Here is a 27,238-nt window from a genome sequence, read left to right as displayed (position 1 = left end):
TATCATCGTATTAGCCACAATTATTTCACTTCCTTCAACGTTTCATATTCTCATCACTTTATAAAATTTAAACATGCATATATATAACGTTTTTCTTTTAAACCAAGCATACAACATATCTTTTAACGTTATCGTTTAGTCATAAAACCCAAAAACATTTAAAATCATAACATATTAGATCATAAAATCCATAATCGTTTAAAATAAATATTTTAACATATTAAAAATACATAAACATTTTAAAATAACATTTTGACATATTAAATCATAAACATTTCAAAATAAACGTTTTAACATATAAAAATCCATAAACATTTTAAAATAAATATTTTGACATATAAAAATTCATAAACATCCATAATCATTGAAAATAATCATATTAGCATGTAAAACAACATTCAGGGCATTGCCATTACTAATTTTTGAGCGTTAAATTACGTTTTACCCCTAGATGCATATTTTTTTGTATTCATCCTTAGACCTCGAAACGACGTCCCAAATCGTCCAAAACTTATCTTAATACCTTACAACACTCCCATGATTATTTCTTAGGCTTAAAGTTTTGCTTTTCTATAGGTTCCTCGATTCGTTTTTAAACTTAGATGTATATCCCGTTTTTACTCATATGGACTCAAAACTTAACCAAACTTTATCAAAGTTAAACCAAAGCTTAATGTTGCGACTTTGATTGTTGCACTCCCAAGAGCAGGTTGTCCACAAGTAGTATAATTTGATGAGTTCGAATATTGTATCCACGAGGAAGCTAAGGTAATTACAAGTCCACTACAATGTCTTTTTATTTATTTTTTCTTTTAGTTGTTTGAATCTTTAATTGGAAATTTTTAATTGTTCAAATTTTAATTTAAGTAGTTGAGATTAAAGGATCCACTCTTGGTATTTTAATAAAGTTACCATTAACGAACATTATTGAAATTCACTTAATAAAATGGTTCCAATATATTAAATAATCATATTTATATTATGTTATATTTTATTATCTTATAAGTATATAATATATACCAAAACATATAAATGTTGTCAAGTATTTATTGTGCTATATATATATTTGTAAACACTAAATCAAGGTTCCCATTTTAAATGGTTGGTAAAACCAAACTAACATTTAAATGGTACCAAGAAATTAATATTATGATATATTTATATATAGTAAATCAAGGTTCCCACTTTAAATAATTGGTAAAATCAAACAAACATTTAAATGGTTCCAAGTAATTTAATATTATAATATATTCATATATAATAAATCAAGGCATCAACTTTAAATGGTTGGTAATACCAAACTAACATTTAAATGGTTCCAAGAATTTAGTGTAACATATAGCAACAATAAATCAAAACTCCCACTTATAAGTAGGGTATAAAAATGCTTAAAGAAATAAATATATCATAAACAATAAATAATGATTAAATAATATAAAACATTGATTCTTACCTTTTAGTAACCTTATTATCATGCCAAGAGTTTCACCTTTTTATCTCAACTTTAGGAAGTTAGCTATTCATTATTCAAATTGTAAAACTTTGAATATGAAATTAACATGCTAATTATATTTAAATGAAGAAATAAAGAAAAAATATAGAGAGAAATATTATGAACTCAAAGGTTTGTTCATAGAATGAGGGATATTTCAATACATTACAATGCACCCCTATTTATAGCCAAATTTGAGGAGACAACCACAAATAAAATATTATTTTTTTGTATACATAAGTCTTCATTGGTGTTCCAAGATATTATATTATATAACACATCACTTTTGAAAATCTTCTTCTCCGAATTTGCTTCTTCACACAAAAAGAAACATGTGGATAATTGAGTTGTCTAGTTGTGGTATTTTTTTCAGACCATTTGACCAAGTAATTTGGGAGATATGGTCAAAATACTAGAGAATGGTAAAACTACCACTCCTTTGGTAACTCTATTTGTTGCTTAATTTGATCTCAATTGTGAGAGGATTTTTATCTCATGCTTGCCACCAATATTGTAGATATTAACATCAACTTTTTACAGGTCCAAGAATCATCTTAATCCCATTTGCAATGCCAAGTTTATTCTTGTTTTATCGAACCTGTAAAAAATAGTAAAAACTTGTAATTACACAACAACTTATATTTTATACAATTTATTATAAAACATATAATATTTAAACATTTAATAAAACAAAAACTATATATTTATATTATAAAACATTTAATTAATGTACAATTTTTATGTTTATCACACCTCTCAACCAGCTTATTGTTAGTCCCTAGCAATTTAAGCGTTAATAGCAATACAAAACATATTGATTAATTTAAATATAAATGTAATCAAAACTATCTAAGTGTTTAGATTAAATTTGAAAACTAACAAAGTTATATCAAGATCATCATAATTATAATTTATGAAATAATTTGAGATGATCAATTTAAAGCTTATTTCAGGTAGTTAAATGTACACGGCTTTCAGAAATTCCTAGTAAGAGTCTCAACTTCATATCCTCACAGGTTAATAAATGTTTCAATTTATGGCAACGATTTCTCTCATTGAGTTGGAATACAGATAAATGCTCAGAAAAATGATTTACAGAATGCAGACAGACAAATGAGCCAAACTAATCAAAATATAGAAAATCCATTGATTCAAAATCTAGTTGTTCTTATTATATATTTTTTCCTGATATATATATATATTTTTTTTCATAACATCATGGAATCAGAACTAAGTTTATGCTTCTTGACCACATATTTATTTAATTTGTACAATAAATTTCTCTCTTTCTTTCTTTTTTTTTATGAGAGATATATGGGTCGTAGCATATAACTTAAAAATTACATAGATCTTCAATATCTTTCTTTTTGTATTTTTCTCCTTTTTTTTCAGGAAATATCATTTTTTTTTCAAAATAAGAACTCAAGATCTAAACAATAGATAGTTTCTCTCATGATCAATAAAGGCTCGAAAGCTGTTTTCTCAGTCCTCTCCACTCACTCACAAAATATGTGTGAGTTTAAAATTTTAGGCACTCTTATAAGGTATATCTTGGGCCATATACTTTAATACATGATTTTATCACAATGGTTAATCACTCAAAAAGATTTCATAAATCATATTTTTATATTGATCAGAATATTAAATTGACTTTTTTTTTCAAAAAAAAATTTAAACATTCTTAAATAGATTAATGTATGTTCTAATTTAAATCTTTCAAACATGTAATGTATGACATTTTTGCAAAAATTACTAAGATACAAACAATAAACATGATTTTATTTTAAAATAATATATATTTTTTTTTATTTTTTTAAAATATTTTTTTATATTTTTTTAATTTTTTTTATAAGTTTGTTCTCCCCCCAATCAGAATATGAAATTGTCCCTAATGTCAAAATAACTATTAATAAAGAGTACATAATGAAAGAGATATCAACTGGAATTTTATTGAAGATAACAAACTGAAACAAACGCAAACCAATCCACGACTTTTGTATCAATGATCCAACTTCCTTTTCTTACTGCTTGATTGCGACCAATTGATTTTTTTTATCATCGGATCAGGTTTATGAACAAAAGCTTCCAAATCATCAATTAATTGGTCGGCAGTCGAAGCACAGATGAGCATCCGTCGTGAATTTTCTGAAATGAAATTCTGTTCCACAGCTTTATCAAGAAATGTCAACAAACTGTCATAATAATTATTGATATTAAACAAGCCCACATGTTTATTATGGATATTAAGTTGTGCCCAAGAGACAGTGTGAAATATTTCTTCTAATGTACCAAAACTATCTGGTAGTGCGATAAAAGCATCAGAATTTTCAATCATTTGAGTGATTCTTTCATACATAGAAAAAACTTTTAATTCCTCCCCAATCGTAACACCTGTAATATTTCCTTCAGTTAAAGCTGTACGAATAATACTCAAAACCTAACTATCTCCAAGATGAGCAGATGTTGAAATAGATCTCATTAACCCAATATTACCTCCCTCATATACCAAGTGAATTTTTCTCTCAGTCAATATCTTTCCAAGATTATTCGCTGCTTCTACAAACACTTCATTTTTTCCAGGACTCGACCCACAAAATAAACAAATATTTTTCAATGTTTGTGCAGAGAATCCAGCCATGTTTTTACTTTCTTTTTTTGTCTGCGAAAATAGAGATAAAGATGAGAGATTTTATAGGGGTAATATGTTATCATGACAAAACTATGGGTCACAGCTGTAAACAGAATAAATAGTAAAAATAATAATGACACATGCATATAAACAATAGTGTGATTGTGGCTCACAATTTTCCTCTGGTTTTACGTCCAGAAACGGCTTCAACGCCTTCTATGAGTCGAGGATATGCTTCCCATCCAATTTTCTTATAAATTGGCAAACATGGTCTTTTTTAGTCGGATTCCCAAGACTATGACGCTCATCTTGGAATTGTTTCCATAAACGGAGAAGTTCAATATGCACATGTCCACTAGAATGCGTCTCAAGAGTAAATAAGATGTTATCTAAAGACTCCTTACTCAGCCCATTCTTAATGAAATTAATTTTATCTTCTCTGTTATTGGAAACTCATCCCAAAGATCTGCATCGTTTGTCACAAGTTCATCTTGCACACTTATGACAAACCCCTAAACTTTTGGCCCTTTGTTTTTTCGCATAAGTGCTTTTTCCTAATCCAGGCAAATACCGAATGAGCAATGATTGTGGAACTTCTCCTCCTAATCGGACCTTAGCTTCTGTTACAAGACGAATATCTTATGGAATTCCTTTTTGCATTAGCAATCTCAATTTTTCACACCTTCCTGCATAAATTTTTCTTAGAACATTTTCAGAAACAGAGGGAAAATATTTACAAATTTTTGAGAGAATTTAATCCATTTTAAATAGAAAAAAAATGATTTTTTTTTTATTTTTGTATCAGCAATTGTGGGAAACTAATTTAACCGACTATGAGAGTCACAGAGTACCGTTATCCGCCATTTAACCGGGAAAATAAAAATATTAAGAAAACCTGAAATAAAAACAAACAAACTTAAATGCAACACAAAAAAAAATAAAAAAAAAATCAAGGATCAGAAAGGGAAATAAACTCTTCTTGAAAGATTTTATTTTCTAAAAATGGTTTAAGCCTTTGTACATTTACTTTAAAAATATCACCATTTTTAGGATTTTCAATATCCACAGCTCCATAAGTATACACATTCTTTACAACATATGGGCCTGTCCATCTTGATCGTAATTTTCTTGGGAATATGTGAAGTCGAGAATTATAAAGCAAAACTTTTTTACCAATCTCAAAAGATTTTCTAAGAATTGTTTTATCATGAAATGATTTGATTTTTGCTTTATAAATCCTTGAATTCTCATACGCATCATTTCTAAGTTCATCAAGTTCATTAAGTTGCAATTTACGCAATTTGTTGGCATCATCCATGCTTGAATTTAAAGTTTTGATCGCCCAATAAGCTTTATGTTCCAATTCCACATGCAAATGACAATGTTTTCCATAAACCAACCTATAGGGAGACATATTCAATGATGTTTTAAAAGCTGTTCGATATGCCCAAAGTGCATCATTAAGTCGCAGAGACCAATCTTTTCTATTTTAGTTAACAGTTTTTTCCAAAATTTGCTTTATCTCCCTATTAGCTAATTCAACTTGTCCATTTGTTTGAGGATGTAGTTACTTTATGAGTAATACCATATTTTTTTCATTAATGAAGCAAATGGTTTATTAACAAAGTTAGTTCCCCCATCACTTATCATGGCTCGAGGAATTCTAAATCTACTAAAAATATTTTCTTTTAAAATTTGATGACGATTTTATGATCATTTGTTCGACATGGAATTTCCTCTATCCATTTGTAAACATAATCAACTGCAACTAAAATATACAAGTATCCAAATGACGGTGGAAAAGGTCCCATAAAATCCATTCCCCAACAATCAAAGATTTCAATTTCAATAATAGGATTCAAAGGCATCATGTTTCTTTTTGAAATCGCACCCAATTTTTGACAATTTTCACAGATCTTGCAGATTTCGTGTGTGTCTTTAAACAAAGTGGGCCAATAAAATCCACACTGCAAGATTTTTGCAGCTGTTTTCTTTGAAGAAAAATGTCCTCCGCATGCTTCTGAATGACAAAATTTAATGACACTACTTACCTCATTGTCGGGTATGCAACGTCGAAAAATTTGATCCTGACAATACTTGAACAGATACGGATCATCCCAATAAAAGTTTTTTACCTCATTAAAAAATTTTCTTTTATCCTGAGAACTCCATTGCGGTGGCATTTTTCCTGTCACAAGAAAATTTACTATGTTAGCAAACCAAGGTGTAGTAGTAACTGAAAATAGATGTTCATCAGAAACATTATCGTTAATTGGTGTCATTTCACAAGATGATCCTGTTACTAGTCTCGATAAATGATCGGCTACGACATTCTCGGTTCCTTTTTTATCTTTGATCACAATGTCAAATTCTTGGAGCAACAAAATCCATCGGATCAGTCGTGGCTTTGCATCCTGTTTGGTCAACAAATATCTAATAGCAGAATGATCAGTAAACACAATAGTCGTTGATCCAATCAAATAAGAACGAAATTTATCTAATGCAAATATTACAACAAGTAGTTCTTTTTCAGTTGTGAAGTAATTCATTTGAGCATTATTTAAAGTTCTACTTGCATAATATATCACATAAGGCTTACCGTTTCTTCTTTGACCAAATACTGCACCGACTGCATAATCACTCGCATCGCACATGATTTCAAATGGTAAAGACCAATCAGGAGGTTGCATGATAGGAGCTGATGTTAAATGTCGAATGATTTTATCAAAAGCATTTTGATATTCTTGAGTCCACTCAAATGCAGTGTCTTTTGTTAAGAGGTTACAAATGGGTTTAGAGATTAAACCAAAGTCCTTTATAAACCTCCTATAAAATCCAGCATGTCCCAAAAATGAGCGAATTTCTTTAATGGTTTTTGGAGAGGGTAAATTGGCAATGACATCAACTTTTGCTTTATCAACTTCAATTCCATGAGATGACACGACATGTCCCAAAACAATTCCAGAAGTAATCATGTAATGACATTTTTTCCAATTTAAAATAAGACCTTTTTCCTCGCATCTTTTTAAAACTTTTTCCAAGTTTTCAAGACAATTATCAAATGTATTCCCAAAGACAGTTAAATCATCCATGAAAATTTCCAAACAATTTTCAACCATGTGGCAAAAAATACTTAGCAGACATCTTTGAAATGTTGCTGGGGCATTGCATAATCCAAATGGCATCCTTCTAAATGCAAATGTTCCAAAAGGACATGTGAATGTAGTTTTATCTTGATCTTCGAGTGCAATGAGAATTTGATAATAACTTGAATATCCATCAAGAAAACAGTAGTATGGATGACCTGCTACTCTTTCTAAAATTTGATCCAAAATGGTAATGGAAAATGATCTTTTCTAGTGGCGTCATTTAATTTTCTATAATCAATACACATCAGCCAACTAGATGGGACTCGACTTGTTAACAATTCACCTTTTTCATTTTTTATCACTGTGATGCAAGATTTTTTTGGAACTACTTGTGTTGGGCTTACCCACTTACTATCAGAAATAGGGTAGATAATCCCAACATTAAGTAGTTTGAGAACTTCAGTTTTCACAACATCTTTCATGTGTGGATTTAATCTCCTTTGTGGTTGTTGAGACGTTTTAGCATTTTCTTCTAAATGAATTTTGCGTGTGTAAATTAGTGGATTAATGCACTTGAGATCTTTTAGTGTCCAACCAATTGCATTTTTATGTCTTTTAAGCATATCAACTAATTTACCTTCTTGATCACTTTCTAGTTTGGAAAAATTACCACAGGATATGTTTCAATCTTCTCCAAGAAATGCATACTTCAATTCTTCTGGAAAGGGTTTTAACTCCAATATGGGTGGTTCGTCTTTGTTCTCATATTTTGCATCAAATTCTTTTTCTGATCCTGGTAACGAGTGATACCTGATAAAATCATCAAGATCAAGTTCAATATTTTCTTTAACAGTTTCAATTGAACAAATATCTAATTGATCACGAGTACTCCTTTCTTGAATGTTTTCTTCCACAAGAGTTTCAATAAGATTTTCATCTTCACTTTCATCTCCTTTGTTATGTGGTTGCTTACAAAGATTAAAAACATTGAGCTCCAAGGTCATGTTACCAAATGACAACTTCATTATTCCATTCCTGCAATTTATAAGAGCATTAGAAGTTGCTAAAAATGGACGACCCAGAATTACAGGAATTGAATTACACGCTTTGATAGGTTGTGTATCTAAAACTATGAAATCGAAATGATATTCAAAGTTATCAACTTGGACCAATACGTCTTCTACCGTACCTCTTGGCACTTTAACAGATCTATCGGCAAGTAAAAGTGTTACCGAAGTAGATTTTAACTCGCCTAGATTGAGTTCTTGATAAACTGAATATGGAAGTAAATTCACTCTAGCTCCAAGATCAAGCAAGGCTTTTTTAATCTTTCGTTCTCCAATAATACACGAAATAGTAGGACAACCAGGGTCTTTGTATTTCAAAGTATTATTATTTTGAATGATTGCACTTACTTGTTCGGCTAAAAATGCTTTCTTTTTCACATTCAATTTTCTTTTCACAGTGCACAAGTCTTTCAAAAATTTGGCACATGATGGTACCTGTTTTATTGCATCTAATAAAGGAATATTAACTTTTACTTGTTTAAAAATATCATATATATCAGAATTCAAATTTGATTTTTTTTGTATTTTTCAATGCATGAGGGAATGGTGGTGACACTGTCTGTTGAACCTCCTCTTTGCAAGTTATGGGTTCCACTTCCTTACCCTTTGGAGTTGATTTATCATCATCTTTACAAGGTTCAAGAATGGATTTTTCCACAACCTTACCACTTCGAAGGGTAATAACAGATTTTACCTGATCCATCGGTTGAGTTCCAGAAGTTCCAGTTTGTGAATGATGATCCTTGGGATTAGGCAGAGGTTGTGAAGGAAATTTACCTTTTTCATGAACATTAAGTGCAGATGCAAATTTAGCAAGAGTATCTTTCAAATCCGTCATGGTTTGAGCAGTTTGAGTATTGATAGACTCTTGCTTTGCAATGAAAGAATTCAATGTATCTTCCAAATTTCTTTTAGGTGGAGGAACATAAGGTGCATAATTTTGAAGATTTTGTTGATTTTGGAAATGTGGTTGTGAAAATTGTGCAGTATTATCATTTCTCCAACTAAAATTTGGATGATTTCGCCAACCTGGATTGTAATTTTGAGAAAATGGTTCAAAATTTGGCCTTTTGAAATTGTTCAAAACATTGGTTTGTTCATGGAGACATTCTTTAAAAGAGGGCAAAGTAGGACAATCTTTTGTAAAATGATCACTTGTATCACAGATGTGACACACAATTTCTTGGACAGATTTTAATTGACCATTCTTTTTCAATTCAAGTGCCTCAACTTTTCTTGCCAAAGAGGTAAATCTAGCTTGAAGATCATGTTCATCTTTGAGAGTGTACATACCTCCACCAGATGTAGGAGATTGAATCTTGTTTGATGGTTCGATTGTACCTATAGTGTCCCAATTTTGAGCATTTTCAGCTAATGAATCGAGATACTCAATTGCCTCGTTTGGATCTTTATCTTCAAATGTTCCATTACACATAAATTCAACTATTTGCCTATCTTTAGGTGTTAAGCCTTCATAAAATTGAGAAACAACTCTCCAAATTTCAAAACCATGATGTGGACAAAGATTAAGCAATTCTTTGTATCTATCCCAACAATAATAAAAAGTTTCTCCTTGTTTTTGAGTGAAAGTGATAATTTGCCTTTTCAAAGAATTTGTTCTATGAGATGGAAAAAACTTTTTCAAAAATTGTTGTTGCAATTCATCCCAAGTTCGAATGGATCCCGATCTAAGATTTTGTAGCCAAGTTTTAGCTTTATCTTTTAAAGAAAAAGGAAAAAGCTTAAGTCGAATGGTGTTCATGCTACAATTTAGATCATTATATGTGTTGCACACTTCTTCAAACTCTCGTAAATGCATGTATGGATTTTTAGAATCTATGCCATGAAAATTGGGTAAAAGTTGGATAATACCAGGCTTAAAATTGAAATGAGATGCATCAGGGGGAAAAACCAGACATGAAGGTGCACTAGTACGTGTAGGATTCATGTGATCTCTAAGTGTTCTTCGTCTATCATGATCATGTTGAGATTGAATTTCATCTTCATTTTTTTGGATGGGTTCTTACGCCATGTTTTGTAAAAATAAAGGGTTATTTCGAATGAGTCGACCACTAAGTGTACGTGACCAAATGCTCATGCAAATGCAAATGCAAAAGAATAAAAACACACAAAAGCAATAAAAATTCAAATAAAGAAAAATAAAATATAAACAAAATTAAATAGACTTGAAATTAAATTATATTTCCCCGGCAACGGCGCCAAAAACTTGTTGCGACTTTGATTGTTGCACTCCCAAGAGCATGTTGTCCACAAGTAGTATAATTCGATGAGTTCGAATATCGTATCCACGAGGAAGCTAAGGTATTTAAAAGTCCACTATAATGTCTTTTTATTTATTTTTTCTTTTAGTTGTTTGAATCTTTAATTGGTAATTTTTAATTGTTCAAATTTGAATTTAAGTAGTTGAGATTAAATGATCTACTCTTAGTATTTTAATAAAGTTACCATTAACGAACATTATTGAAATCTACTTAATAAAATGGTTCCAATATATTAAATAATAATATTTATATTATGTTATATATTATTATCTTATAAGTATATAATATATACCAAAACTTATAAATGTTGTCAAGTATTTATTGTGCTATATATATATTTGTAAACACTAAATCAAGGTTCTCATTTTAAATGGTTGGTAAAACCAAACTAACATTTAAATGGTACCAAGAAATTAATATTATGATATATTTATATATAGTAAATCAAGGTTCCCACTTTAAATGGTTGGTAAAACCAAACAAACATTTAAATGGTTCCAAGAATTTAATATAATAACATATTCATATATAATAAATCAAGGCATCAACTTTAAATGGTTGTTAATACCAAACTAACATTTAAATGGTTCCAAGAATTTAGTGTAACATATAGCAACAATAAATCAAAACTACCACTTATAAGTAAGGTATAAAAATGCTTAAAGAAATAAATATATCATAAACAATAAATAATGATTAAATAATATAAAACATAGATTCTTACCTTTTAGTAAACTTATTATAATGCCAACAGTTTCACCTTTTCATCTCAACTTTAGGAAGTTTGCTATTCATTATTCAAATTGTAAAACTTTAAATATGAAATTAACATGCTAATTATATTTAAATGAAGAAATAAAGAAAAAATATAGAGAGAAATATTATGAACTCAAAGGTTTGTTCATAGAATGAGGGATATTTTAATTCATTACAATGCACCCATATTTATAGCCAAATTTGGGGAGACAACCACAAATAAAATATTATTTTTTTACACATAAGTCTTCATTGGTGTTCCAATATATTATATTATATTACACATCACTTTTGAAAATCTTTTTCTCCGAATTTGCTTCTTCACACAAAAATAAACATGTGGATAATTGAGTTGTCTAGTTGTGGTATATTTTTCAGACCATTTGACCAAGTAATTTGAGAGATATGGTCAAAATACTAGAGCATGGTAAAACTGTCACTCCTTTGGTAACTTTATTTGTTGCTTAATTTGATCCCAATTGTGAGAGGATTTTTATCTCATGCTTGCCACCAATATTGTAGATATTAACATCAACTTTCTACAGGTCCAAGAATCATCTTAATCCCATTTGCAACGCCAAGTTTATTCTTGTTTTATCGAACCTGTAAAAAATAGTAAAAACTTGTAATTACACAACAACTTATATTTTATACAATTTAATATAAAACATATAATATTTAAACATTTAATAAAACTAAAACTATATATTTATATTATAAAACATTTAATTAATGTATAATTTTTATGTTTATCACTTAATAACACCTAAATAAACCGTCTTCCACCCAAAACAAGCCAACTAAGTCCCTTAAACATGCCCCTACCAGCTACTGAATTTATGTACAAGGAATCCTAGTTCTTATATAATTCAAACTCCTCCTACTTCGGCTCCAGCCCTTAATCACTTGGTCCAGACCCTGGTAAACCCTCCTAGGACCTTACCCGACCCCTCTAGGACCCTCTTAGCCCAGCCCCATTGGCCCATGCACGACAACACGCAGGCTTCTACTCCACGCATACAGCCGCGCTAGGAATCTCCCAAGCTGCATTCAACTCTCCTCCAGCCCTTACCAGCTTCATGTGGTCCATCTTGGCTCGAGGTTAGGACCTTAAAGAGCCCAGCCCTTTACCTAGAAAGATCTCCGCACAGCCTCCTCTCCTGAATCACCCAAAGCCGAGTCCTAATCCATTAAACTCTCGACCATGTGCTGTGTGCAGCAATCCAGATCCAGCCCTCGTTCCAGCCTTGGTGCAACCTGTCTCAGACCCTAGAACCACCCTCCTAAGTCCCATGGACATGTTCTTGACAGCAAAAAGCCGCCGCAAGCCTTAGTGAACCCTAGCCGAAGAGTCCTTGTAACACAAGGATTCTAATTCCGGTCTCCCTTGTCACATGGTGATGTCCAAACCTTAAACCTTGATCTAAGTACCCTTAAGCACTCTTAAACTCCTCCCTTTTGGTGTCCCTATGATGGCAGCCCCTTTTTGCAATCATATTTTAAGTTTTGGAACAAAAATTCATACCTTAATCATATAAGAATTCATAAAAACGAATTTATTCAATAAGGGATCATGTTTTCCTACACAATATGGTGTGATAGATGAGAAAAGAAAGATTTATGGCGTGCCTTTGCGTTTTAAACACACGAATATTCGATGGCGATGCGAAGAACTTTGACGTAGGATACCCTAGGATGAATTTTCTTCAAAACCTTGGTTGTTTCCTCTTGAAAGTGGCGTGTGCGCTTGTGTTTTTTGATGGGACATTTCGTGTGATTTGTGGGGAAGGGGGCGTGGGTTTCATGATGGGTTTAGGGTAGGTTTTAGCTTATAAATATTTGACTAACCACTAATAAGGCTTAGGCCCATTAAGTAGGTAATTTAGGTCCATTAATATTTAATTAATATATTAAAATAATTTTGTTTAAATAAGTTTGTGAATTTATTAGCCGGGTTGCCAAAATGTTCGCATTTTTGTTGAAAATCCAACACCGATAAAATTTACGCCTCGGCGTATAAAATCACCTCAAAACCCCCCTTATTTTAAAAAAATATTAAAATGAATCGTTCATATTTTAAATAATTAAAAATAATTATTTAATAAAAATATTTTATATTTTTCATCACTCGATCTCCGTTCCTCGATCGCAACTCGGATAACTTTTAAAAATACATTTTAATACAATTATGTAGAAAAATATATTTTAAACATGTCAAAATGCACAACATAATTAATTTATGCATTTAAAACAATTAATTGAAATACACAAGGAATTTAATAACTTGCGCATGTTGTTCGCGTGGACTTTAAATTTTCGGGCGTTACAAGTTGTTAATTAAGAATGGAGCAATTGTGTATGCTCATATAAGGACATGTTTAGTCCCGAATCACATTAAGATGTGAACCCACGGCTAGTTGTATCAATGAACCATTGAGGGCCACACAAGTGCTAACTTTCCAGATCCCGTTGAGAAGAAAAATAGTTCAATGTGTTGAACCGCTTATAAAGAAGTTTATAAACACAAAGAAAAATAGAAGTATGACCTCTATAAGAAGAATGTAACTTTTAATTTATGGAAATGTTCCTAAATTAAAAGTTGGCCTAATAAATAATGTATTTGAAAATTGTGATTTTCATAAACATTATTATGGACTAAATTAAATTAATTCAAGTGTTGAATTAATTGAACATTAGTGGGCTTAGTAGAGCCCAAATAATTAAATTAATTCAACTGTTGAATTAATTAAATAATATTGGGTCTTGTAGAGCACAATAAGAAATAATTATTCAACTAGTGGGCTTGAATAAATTCAAGTAAGGTTTAATTGATCTCAAATTTGTTTGAGACATTTAAATTAAATTCGACGGGATTTGTAATTGTTACAAGCTCAAATAGAATTGCATGCATGGGAGGTGAAGGGTTGGAGGCTACTTTTTCAATATTCAAGGCATGGCATGCACATGCTTACTTTAATTTTTCACACAACCAAGATAAATCATCCTTCCCTCCTCCAAGACATGCTTACTTTGATCTTTGAAACTTCCGTTGCGCATTTGGGCACCTTAACCGATCCCCTTTTACAAAGGCCAGCAAGAATGCTTAAGACGCTCCCTATCCCCGAGTGGAAATGAGAGAATATCACCATGGATTTCATTGTTTGTTCCCGAGGTCGATCAGAGGATCCAATTCCATTTGGTTATAGTGGATCGAATTACTAATTCGGCACACTTCCTGCCAGTAAAGACGACTTTCTCCATGACATAGTATGCAGAGTTCTATATCAGGAAGATAGTCCGATTGCACGGGATCCCAGTTTTTATTGTGCCTGACAGGGACCCGAGGTTCACATCGTCCTTTTGCAGCCATGGGAACGAATTTGCTATTCAGTACAGCATTCCACCCACAGACAGATGGTCAGTCTGAGCGAGTGAAATAGATATCGGAAGATTTTTTGCGAGCCTGTGTGATCGATTTTCATGGGAATTGGGAATTGAAGCTACCTCTAGTGGAATTTACCTGCAACAACAGTTTCCAATCATCGATAGGTATGGCTCCCTTCGAAGCATTGTATGAAAGGAAGTGCAGATCGTCGATTTATTGGGATGAAGTCGGTGAGAGATCAGAACTTGGCCCAGAGATTGTTCAGCAGACCGCAGACGAGGTGGTCAAGATCCGAGACAAGATGAAGACCACTCAGAGCCGCCAAAAGAGTTATGATGACAAGAGAATAGGGATCTTGAGTTTTCCGTAGGAGATCATGTATTCGTGAGGATATCACCTATGAAGGGTGTTATGAGGTTTGGAAATAGAGGCAAGCTGAGTCCGAGATTTATTGGACCATTTGAAATTCATGAAAGAGTTGGGACACTTGCTAATCGTGTAGCCCTACCTCCGAATCTGGCCGGAGTACACAACGTATTCCATGTCTCGATGATGAGGAAGTATATAGCAAATAATTCGCATTTCTTGAGTTTTGAGCTGTTACAGTTGGCTCCAGATCTATCGTATGAGGAAAGACCTGTCCAAATTCTAGACAGACAAGAATGGAGGCTTTGGAACAAGGTGACCAAGTTGGTCAAAGTCCGGTGGCTGAATCAATCAGTGGAGGAGGCCACTTGGGAGGCCGAAGTAGACATGAGAAGCCACTACCCGGAGTTGTTTGGTAAGATTTAATTTCGAGGAAGAAATTTATTTAAGTGGGAGAGGAATTATATAGCCCAAAATCAGTACACGTAAAACCTATGCAATTATTTAAATTGTTAAATTATTTATTGAAGATTAAAATGATTTTTAACGATGCATGGCTTACGATTTGCATTATTTTAAATTATTTATGTTTATTGATTCACGTTAAAATTTTTTCTTGAGTGTCATGTTTCAGGCGAATATTAGATTTGGTATCGAAAAAGAGACTGACGACGATTTAGACAATTTACAAAAAATGTGGTATTTTAATTCAAGTCAATAAAATTAGTATTTTAAATTATTTATGAAGTTTTAAGTATTTTAAAGTCCAATTTAATTATTAAGTGATTTTTAAGATTTTAAAGTTTCAAAATTATCACTTGAGTATTTTATTCTAAATTATGCGATTTTTAATAAAGTTAATACTGGGTTAGTATTCTTAATTAGAAAGTTAATTATTAATTAAACCCTTAATACCCCACTAACCCACCAACCCATTAACACACACACACACACGTTACACTCACACACACATGCACTGAAACGTCTTGCCCTTTTTATTGCTTTAAAAGTACTAGAAATTTTTTTTTAACACTCAATTTTCGGCCATATACATTTTTCCACATGAAAATAAAATATTTTACCCGTTTAAAATAAAATACCAACCATCTAGCATTTTAAAATCAAGTGCAATAGCCATAAAATGAAATCGTCAACCGTTGTACCAAACCTAAAAAGCAATAATTTGAAAAGAATAGCTCATACTAAACCTCTCAAAAATCTCTCAAAAACATAAATAAATAGTCTAAAAATCTTTAGCTTAAATCATGAATCATAAACGTAAATGCGGAAAAATAGAAGCGCTGGTCCTCGGGTTGTGTGCGCCATCAGTCTTGTCAAATCATCCGTCAAGTCCTCCCTCAACCTCACCTGCATCCATCACACCTAGTGAGTCTAAAGACTCAATACACCATAATCTTTATAACAAATAATACGTAATACAGAAAACATATATTAATGAAAAATATTAGTACTTAAAATATCGTTTCGTGAAGTTGCATAAACATAAACATTTTAATGACATGCATAAATAAACCTTAATCTTTTTCCTTTTTCCTCGACATGACATAAAACATTTTCATGATCATAATATTTTTCCTTTTCCTTTTCTTTTTCGTTTGTTGAATTCAGATCGTTAATTGTTCTTTCCTAATCATGATCATAAATCGATGGATCTATCTACATGTAACCACAGTACTGCGCGGCGGGGGACACCAACAACACTCTCACCGATCAACTGGGCCCAGGCCTATCATTTTTCGAATAGAAATACGATCGTCGGGGCTCCCTCTGGGGTCTTTTTCCATAAATGGGTTCCCTCTAGGGTCCTTTTCCCCTTCACGATATTCCCATTCTTACCGTTACCACAAAACCGTTACCACATATTCGCAATAATGGAAACACGATCGTCGGGCTCCCACTGGGACCGTCACCCTCACGATATCCCCATCATTAACGAATTAGTCACAATTAATTCACTTCCTTCAACGTTTTACATTCACATCACTTTATAAAATCATGCATAACATAACAATTTTGTTTTTGAAACCAAGCATACAACATCTCTTTTAAATGTCTTCCTTATATCATTAAAATCCCTTAGACATTTAAAAATCATAATTTAATCGTGAACATTTATAAACCTTTTAAAATAATCATAATATCATAAAAATAACATTTAGGGCACTGCCATGACCTTTACTAATTTTCTAAGTGTAAAAAGACCGTTTTACCCCTGGACGTAAAATTTTCCGTTTTTTACTTTTTCTTAATTTCATTGATACTAACATGTCCCAAATAATTATTTAAGCATACTTGAATTTTTCCATATTTTTATTTAGCTTAAATCGAGGACTTTTAAATTAATCTTCAAATAAGACGTACTAATGCGTTTTAATCCCGAATTAAACCAAACCTTAATACAAATATCCCAAATTAAAAACTTAGACATCTAATAATTATTTAAGCATAACCCTAATTTTTCATAATTTTATAAAGCCTAAACTAGGCGTTTTAATTAACTCGTTAATTAGCGTTCCGTGCGGCGATTAAATCCCGATTAAATCCGAAACTCGTTATTTTGACCCCAAATTTAAACGTAGCATTTTTAATATTTATTCTACCCTTTCAAGTCATGAGCCACCCCCGTGGACCCATAATTTCATTTTTAGCCTTTTAATTTTCGTTTTGACACCCTACCGAACGCACCGAGTCATCTCCTAATTTACTCGAGCCACGCCCGAGCCACCATGAGCCAACACCTAGCAAACTCACCTAAGGACCCTACAGACCAAGCCCAGCCCGAAAAACAACCCCTGGCCAATTCAAAACCTTCCTGAAACTTCACCCAAACTCCTAGTTATCCTAGGACTCTACCAGCTGAGCCACTACCGAGCCCAGCACACCCTAACCCTCCCTGGACCACGCCCAAACCATGCCCAGATCAACCCAGCCCCTGGACCCTTCGTACGAACCACCTGAACAGCCAGCAGCCTCGAGCGTTATGTTGCCTCCCTCATGATTTCCCTCCTTTCTTCGAGCCACCAGCGAGACCATCACTCAAGCCCCTAGCCCGACCCCTTCCCATCATTCTGTGACCCTGATGAACCACCTAACTGACCCAAGCCCCAGCAGCGAGCCATCCCTTGGTTGCTGTCATCCCTACTGTCGCGCGAGGAGTCCCTGCTGCATGGGACTCCTCCAAGGCTGCGCTCCTGGGGTCCTAGCCATGCTAGGACCCTTCCTGACCCTGACCCACGTCCAACACGAGGCCCTCTCGAGACCTGGTTGAACCCCAAGCCCCCCATGCATAATGATCGAGCCTCATGAATTTGCACAAGTCCTACAGCCTACGGTTTTCCTTTTCTTATTCCCTACGGTTTCCAGTTTTCCTCTACTCTTGTTTACAGCGTTTTAGGGGGATTAAGGACTCAATAAAACATGTAAAAACATCTCTCCACCTATCCTAATCATGGCAGCCCCTAATCAACATAATATTCATGTTTTTGGAACAACAATTCACAAGTTTACCTCATGTACATGCAATATTTCAAAAATATTCATAAAAACCTCATGCTTTTCATTCAAATATAATTTAAACAATAATATGATGTGATAGACGAGAAAAGGGATGTATGGCGTGCCTTTGCGTAATATACGCTCGAATAAACGTTGACGACGAAGAACGGGACGCAAACCTTGGCTTGAATTTTCTTGACAAGTTTTGAAGCTTTCCTTGTTATAGTTTTGTGTGTGCCGTGAGTTTGAGTAAAAGGAGAGTTGGAGAGAATTTCAGAATAATGGGAGAGGGAGGCGTGAGTTTTTCTTTCAAAGTGTAGGGTTTTTGTTTACTTAATACTTTAAATACTAATTAATTAACACCAAGGCTTTTAGACCTATTAAGCCACTAAATTAAGCCCATTAGTTTTAATTATTATTTAATAAAATATCAACAAGGTTCTTGTTTAATTAAATATGTGAATTTATTAGCCGGGTTGCCAAAAAGCTCAGTAATTTAGTTGAAAAACTAACAACGATAAAATTTATGTCCCGTCGTATAAATTCACCTCATAACTCCTTATTTTCAAAAATACTAAAAAGCAACAACCATAGTTTAAATAATTAAAAATAATTATTTAATAAAAACATTTTACATTTTCAGTCCCTCGGTCCCCGTCCCTCGATCGCAACTAGAATATCCTTAAAAATTACATTTTAATGCAAAAAATGTAGAAAAATATATTTTAAACATGCAATTATACACAACATAATTAATTAATGCAATTAAAACATTTAATAAAAATACAGGAGAATTTAATAATTGCATGCATGTGGTTCGCGTGGACCTTTAAATTTTCGGGGCGTTACAATATCCCCCCCTTAAATCGAATTTCGTCCTCGAAATTCGCTTATCCTTAATAACCCAAAGTTTAGTCTTAGTTCTAATATCCCAAAATCCACGCTTTCGCTGCGCTACTCTGATAAAACTTAAAATCTAGAAGGTCCTTACGTCTCCTTGATCCCAAATAAATTTTCCTTCTAAATCCTTGTTTGCGATTTGCAACTTTAGAAAACCCATAATGACTTAGTGCTATACTATTATAACCCCGAATTTCAATTTTTCTTACAAATTCTCAATATTAAAAGATGGATGACCATACTTATCGTATATTACTTTCCTTATTTTATTCCCAAAATATTCATCAACTTATCATATTTCAACCTTAAAATCCCAAACGCATCCGCTAGCGCTTAAATTTTTCAAGCCTAATATCAATTCATCCTTAAAAACCCTTGATTAACATTCCTTATAACACTATATCCAAGATATCCCAAGTTTCCAAATATTCTTAAAAAGTCTAAATCCTCAAAATTCTTCTCATTTAACCCATTCAATTATCGCTTATTGCTAAACTAGTCTTCAAGTTCCTTAGAAATTGCAAAATAAATTCTTAATTTCCTCAAAAATTATCTTAATTGGTTCTTGATTTCAAAAATTCTACGATTAACCCATAAGTTCTTGGCATTCTTAATTTCCTGCAACGAGTTTCCCATAACATAATTTAAAAAATTTTAAGCTTATTTTCCCAAAATCAATTTCTATAACCAATCTTACCTTTCATCAAAACTTAAAATCCCAATTTATACATTTTCTTACTCCCAAGTCGTTGCAAATCCTTAAATCATTATTCTTTACGTCTAATTCCCAAAAATTAATTCGACTAGTAAACTTGAATCATAAATATTTTCTTAGAAAATCTACGTGTCCCATAAAGCATTCATAATATTCACGATTAACCTATAGCCCAAAAAGTAAAACGTCAATACTAAAACCCAAAAATCAACATAGTCCAATTCCACCACAAAACCAATATGCGTTAAAATCAAATAATTTCTTATTTCATATCATATCATGTATAAAAATTTCAGAGCATATAAAACATTTATCATCATAAAGCTATTAAACATGTGACGTAAACATATAAGCCATGTACTTATGCAGGTAACATAATAAAATCATATAAAGCATGTAAACTTACAAATTGAGGCTTGACGACTGATCTTTCCGGCGCTGATGGTGGCACAACCCTTTACAGAACCATTGCTCTGATACCAACTGAAACGTCTTGCCCTTTTTATTGCTTTTAAAAGTACTAGAAATTTTTTTTTTTAACACTCAATTTTCGGCCATATACATTTTTCCACTATGAAAATATTTTTATAAAATATTTTACCCTTTTAAAATAAAATACCAACCATCTAGCATTTTAAAATCAGGTGCAATAGCCATAAAATAAAATCGTCAACCGTTGTACCAAACCTAAAAAGCAATAGTTTGAAAAGAATAGCCCATACTAAACCTCTCAAAAATCTCTCAAAAGCATAAATAAATAGTCTAAAAATCTTTAGCTTAAATCATGAATCATAAACGTAAATGCGAAAAAATAGAAGCGCTGGTCCTCGGGTTGTGTGCGCCATCAGTCTAGTCAAATCATCCGTCAAGTCCTCCCTCAACCTCACCTGCATCCATCACACCTAGTGAGTCTAAAGACTCAACACACCATAATCTTTATAACAAATAATACGTAATACAGACAACATATAACAGTGAAAAATACTTGTACTTAAAATATCATTTCATGAAGTTGCATAAACATAAACATTTTCATGACATGCATAAATAAACCTTAATCTTTTTACATTTTCCTCAACATGACATAAAACCTTTTCATGATCATAACATTTTTCCTTTTCCTTTTCTTTTTCCTTTGTTGAATTCAGATCGTTAATTGTGACTTTCCTGATCATGATCATAAATCGACGGATCCATCTCATTTAACCACAGTAATGGGCGGCGGGGGACACCAGCAAACACTCTCACCGGTCAACTGGGCCCTAGCCTATCATTTTCGAATAGAAATACGATCGTCGGGCTCCCTCTGGGCCTTTTCCCATAAATGGGCTCCCTCTTGGGCCTTTTCCCCTCACGATATTCCCATTCTTACCGTTACCACAAAACCGTTACCACATAACCGTTACCACATATTCGCAATAATGGAAACACGATCGTCGGGCTCCCACTGGGACCGTCACCCTCACGATATCCCCATCATTAACGAATTAGTCACAATTACTTCACTTCCTTCAACGTTTTACATTCAAATCACTTTATGAAATCATGCATAACATAACAATTTTGTTTTTGAAACAAGCATGCAACATGTCTTTTAAATGTCTTCCTTAAATCATAAAAATCCCTTAGACATTTAAAAATCATAATTTAATCATGAACATTTCATAAACCTTTAAAAATAATCATAATATCATAAAAATAACATTTAGGGCACTTCCATGAACTTTACTAATTTTCTAAGTGTAAAAAGACCGTTTTACCCCTTGACGTAAAATTTCCCGTTTTTGACTTTTTCTTAATTTCATTGACACTAACATGTCCCAAATAATTATCTAAGCCTAGATGAATTTTCCCATATTTTTATTTATGCTAAATCGAGGTCTTTTAAATTAATTTTCAAATAAGACGTACTAATGCGTTTTAATCAAAAATTAAACCAACCTTAATATAAAATTCCTAAATTAAAAACTTAGACTTCTAATAATTATTTAAGCTTAAACCTAATTTTTCATAATTTTATAAAGCATAAACTAGGTGTTTTAATTAACTCGTTAACTTAGCGTTCTCTGCAGCGATTAAATCCCGATTAAATCCAAAACTCGTTATTTTGACCCCAAATTTAAACGTAGCATTTTTAATATTTATTCTACCCTTCCAAGTCATGAGCCACCCCCGTGGACCTATAATTTTATTTTTAGCCTTTTAATTTTCGTTTTGACACCCTACCGAACGCACCGAGCCATCTCCTAATTTACTCGAGCCACGCCAAGACACCTTGAGCCAACACCTAGCCAACTCACCTAGGGACCCTACTGACCAAGCCCAGCCCGAAAAACAACCCCTGGCCCTCTCAAAACCTTCCTGAAACTTGACCCAAAATCTGTACATGCGTGTGTGAGTTTCATAGTTGCTCTAGGACTCCTAGTTATCCTAGGACTCTACCACCTGAGCCACTACCGAGCCCAGCACACCCTAACCCTCCCTGGACCACGCCCAGACCAACCCAGCCCTTGGACCCTTTGCACGAACCACCTGAACAGCTAGCAGCCTCGCGCGTTTTGTTGCCTCCCTCACGATTTCCCTCCTTTCTTCGAGCCACCAGCGAGACCATCACTCAAGCCCCTAGACCAACCCCTTCGCAATCATTCTAGGACCCTGATGAACCACCTAACTGACCCAAGTCCCAGCAGCGAGCCAACCCTTGGCTGCTGTCATCCCTACTGCCGCGCGAGGAGTCCCTGCTGCATGGGACTCCTCCAAGGCTGCGCTCCAGGGGTCCTAGCCATACTAGGACCCTTCATGACCCTGACCCACGTCCAACACGAGCCCCCCTCGAGACATGGTCGAACCCCAAGCCCCCCATGCATAATGATCGAGCCTCATGAATTTGCACAAGTCCTACAGCCTACGGTTTTCCTTTTCTTATTCCCTACGATTTCCAGTTTTCCTCTACTCTTGTTTACAGTGTTTTAGGGGGATTAAGGACTCAATAAAACATGTAAAAACATCTCTCCACCTATCCTAATCATGTCATCCCCTAATCAACATAATATTCATGTTTTTGGAACAACAATTCACAAGTTTACCTCATGTACATGCAATATTTCGAAAATATTCATAAAAACCTCATGCTTTTCATTCAAATATAATTTAAACAATAATATGATGTGATAGATGAGAAAAGGAGATGTATGGCGTGTTTTTGAGTAATACACGCTCGAATAAACATTGACGACGAAGAACTGGGACGCAAACTTTGGCTTGAATTTTCTTGACAAGATTTGAAGCTTTCCTTGTTATAATTTTGTGTGTGCCGTGAGTTTGAGTAAAAGGAGAGTTGGAGAGAATTTCAGAATAATGGGAGAGGGAGGCGTGAGTTTTTCTTTCAAAGTGTAGGGTTTTTGTTTACTTAATACTTTAAATACTAATTAATTAACATCAAGGCTTTTAGGCCTATTAAGCCACTAAATTAAGCCCATTAGTTTTAATTAGTATTTAATAAAATATCAACAAGGTTTTTGTTTAATTAAATATGTGAATTTATTAGCCGGGTTGCCAAAAAGCTCGTAATTTAGTTGAAAAACTAACACCGATTAAATTTATGTCCCGACGTATAAATTCACCTCATAACTCCTTATTTTCAAAAATACTAAAAAGCAACAACCATATTTTAAATAATTAAAAATAATTATTTAATAAAAACATTTTACATTTTCAGCCCTCGGTCCCCGTCCCTCGATCGCAACTCGAATATCCTTAAAAATTACATTTTAATGCAACAATGTAGAAAAATATATTTTAAACATGCAATTATGCACAACATAATTAATTAATGCAATTAAAACATTTAATAAAAATACAGGAGAATTTAATAATTGCATGCATGTGGTTCGCGTGGACCTTTATATTTTCGGGGCGTTGCAATGCACGTATACACACACACTTGGCCTTTGCACACACACATCTCTTGCGCCCTTTCATTTTGTTTTGGAGAGAATTTAGAGGGTTCTTAGGCTCTTTCTTCAGCAGACTTATCTCCGCCTTTCTCCTTCAAAATTTTAGCAACCACATGTTGATTTTAGTAGAAAAATCGTGCCTCAAGTTGCTCGGATCACTTCCCGCACCTGCGTCTCTTCGTTATTCGTAGTATCGTGAGTTTTTAAGATTAAAGGCATGTAAATTCTTTCGTTTTCACATTGATCTTGTCATAGTAATTATTTTGACGTATATTGTATGAAAAACATGTGTACGTTATGCAAAAGTTTGAGTAAAAATGTTTGAAACAATTTTGGATCAAAATTTTGGATCTCAAAAACCGAGTCTGGTGTCTCTTCGAATACTGTGAATTTTCGGTCAATTTTCTGTATTCAACATATAAAATGTAGCACTTTTTGATACCTTCGATTTGACAGTAAATTTGTAAGTTTTGGACAGGAAGCGATTGAGATATGGCATGTCTCGTTTGACTGCTCAAGGAAAGATTTTTTTTAGAAGGTAGAACAGTTGTTTTCTGTCAATTCGAGTGCTCCGACATTTTGGTCAATTTTCTGGAAATTATTTTTATATATTAATTGTAGTAAGTCGTGTTATCTTCGATTTGACAGTAAATTCGTATTTTTCGGATAACAAACGAGGGAGATATGATTTTTATCGTGACATCGCTCAAGCTGTGAAATTTTTTGTCACAAAATCCGTCACCTTCTGTTATTTCGAATTCCGAAACTTATAGGTTGGCTTTCTGGAAATGTTTTCAACCTATGATTTGTAGTACTTTGTGTTATCTTCGATTTGACAGTAAATTCGTAATTTTCTGATAATAAATGAGAGAGATATGATTTTTATCGTAAAACTGCTCAAGCTGTGAAAATTTGTGCATGTTCTTCACATTTTCTCAAGTTTTGGTTGCAGGCTTCGTTGAGATCTCCTGAATCTTTGCTGCTTTTGTTAGGGCAGCATGTCCAGAGTAGTCCAACTGAAGCCCTCGACATTTTTAAGTATGTTCGACGTACAAAGAAAATATTTTTATGTTTTTGAGGTATGCTAAATGTCTTGTGACCAATTATGAACGGGTTTGGAATGTCGGTGAATGTGGCTGAGGACCTCTCCTCCCTGGTAAAGTATGACCGGGTTTGATCAGGATTGGAAAGCGGTAACGTATGACCAGGGACCAATCCACCCGGTAAAGCATGACCGGGGATCTTATGTATGTGGTAGTAGACATCCCTGTCAGTCCCAGTATTGTGGTTTAGTCTGATCAGGCGCATTTGTGTATGTGTCACTTGCTTTAAAACATATCTCTACATAAAATTATTATGTTTATGTATGTTCAAGTATGTAAGATGCAAGTATGTTTATTTAAAGTTTTACAATATGATGGCACATCTATGTTTATGTAAGTACGTTCATGTTCAAGTATGTACGTCCTACTTTAAAATGCATGTGGTTTTATTATGTATTACTTGTTATTCTCAGTTTATACATGTCGAGTCTTTAGACTCACTAGACTTGATAGATGCAGGTGAGGACGAGTACGAGGAGATGAGGGGTGGGGACCAATGAGCTGGCTCGGACTGCGCGGAGGCTAAACCCGAGGACCGCCTACGTTTTTAAGAACTTTATGCATGTTTCAAATACTCTGATTTTATGAGACTATTTTACGTTGTTTAAACGAATACTTTTTGCAAACTTGGTTGGTAATTGTTTTTATTTCAATTATTTTTAGATGAGCAGTTTATTTTTATCGCAATTTGGAAGATTTTTATTTATTTAATAAAATTTTTATTTTTCCACAAATTTCAATTATTTTAAAAGTACGTTACGTTACACCACTTTCCAGGGTGGATATTCTATGAGTGACAGTACATGGGCGTGGGCTACGGCTCATGCTGAACCATCCTAATGAGCCATGACCAGTAGTGGTGCATGGGTATGGGCCAAGGCCCATGTTGGTTTAGTCTAATGGCCCATGATCATTACATAACTATTACAAATATCAGATTCCTTCCATTCTTAGTCCTAGTTAAGGAGCATAGCTCACTATGAATAAGGATTACTTCATGCAACACATAAGAATCAAGTTTAGATGTCTTTTCTCTATATGCAAGGCATTCTTCACTACACCACTTTACACACCTCTTCATTTGCAACCAACACATATTCACGCATTATAACGATGACTAAATCACGACAATACGCCTCTCTAGCACGGAACTCATACAACGAATATAAAATGAACAATCTATTCTCCTTATAAATATATTCATTATGAACAAAGAAATTATCATATTCGACCATAAATTTCTCAAAACCATCACCAAAAAAATATTAATTATTCAAATATGATTCACTAAATGCACTATCCACGTAGTCATCTATCACATCACAAGAATTTAAGTCTAATGCACATAAATTTTTGTAGCAACCAATTCCCACAAATTTAGCAACTCGTGAGACATCAAAAGCAACAATGTTTAAACTCGATGCATGAAACTTCTTATAACTCACACACCCATACAACTTAGAGTCTCTTAAAATCAGCCTTTTCAACATTTCCTCTAAATCTTGAAAATAACACCACAATGAATTAAGATAAAAATGAAAGTCATACCTCATTGTTATTGTGTTGAAAACTAACCTTACCTCATCACGATTGCACTTGCGTTCATGCGGCTCTGACAATCGGCTTCTCCTTTCAACAAAACTCGTCTGCCTCCTCGTTATGACAACACCAAAACCCTTCAAAGAAGAATTTACAATGCTCGGGGTTGATCCGACTATACCATCACAATATGGATAAACCTCCTTATACCAAGGTACTTGAAGGGGTTTATGCAAGAATAAACAACTCTCAACCTCACTCATTTGGGCCATCACATTAATTTTTTTCCCTTTCATGTGGCCTTTTTTTTCTTTCTCTTTCTTTTTCATATCATTGTTTTCATCTTTTTTACATTTCATGGCCATTTCACTCATAGCCATCCTCCTTAACCCCTCATACACAGCCTCTGGCCTGGGTCTCGCCCCTGTATCTACTGCAAGCAT

The 27,238-nt window shown here is 33.5% G+C and overlaps 1 pseudogene; it reads right to left on the bottom strand.

Moving 5' to 3' along the window:
* Window positions 1-638: 638 nt before the first annotated feature.
* Window positions 639-27,238, bottom strand: LOC142541897 (uncharacterized; annotated as a pseudogene).

This window comes from Primulina tabacum, chromosome 4 (assembly GCF_025594145.1).
Source record: "Primulina tabacum isolate GXHZ01 chromosome 4, ASM2559414v2, whole genome shotgun sequence".
NCBI lineage: Eukaryota > Viridiplantae > Streptophyta > Magnoliopsida > Lamiales > Gesneriaceae > Primulina > Primulina tabacum.
This window is presented reverse-complemented; position numbering and strand designations above follow the sequence as displayed.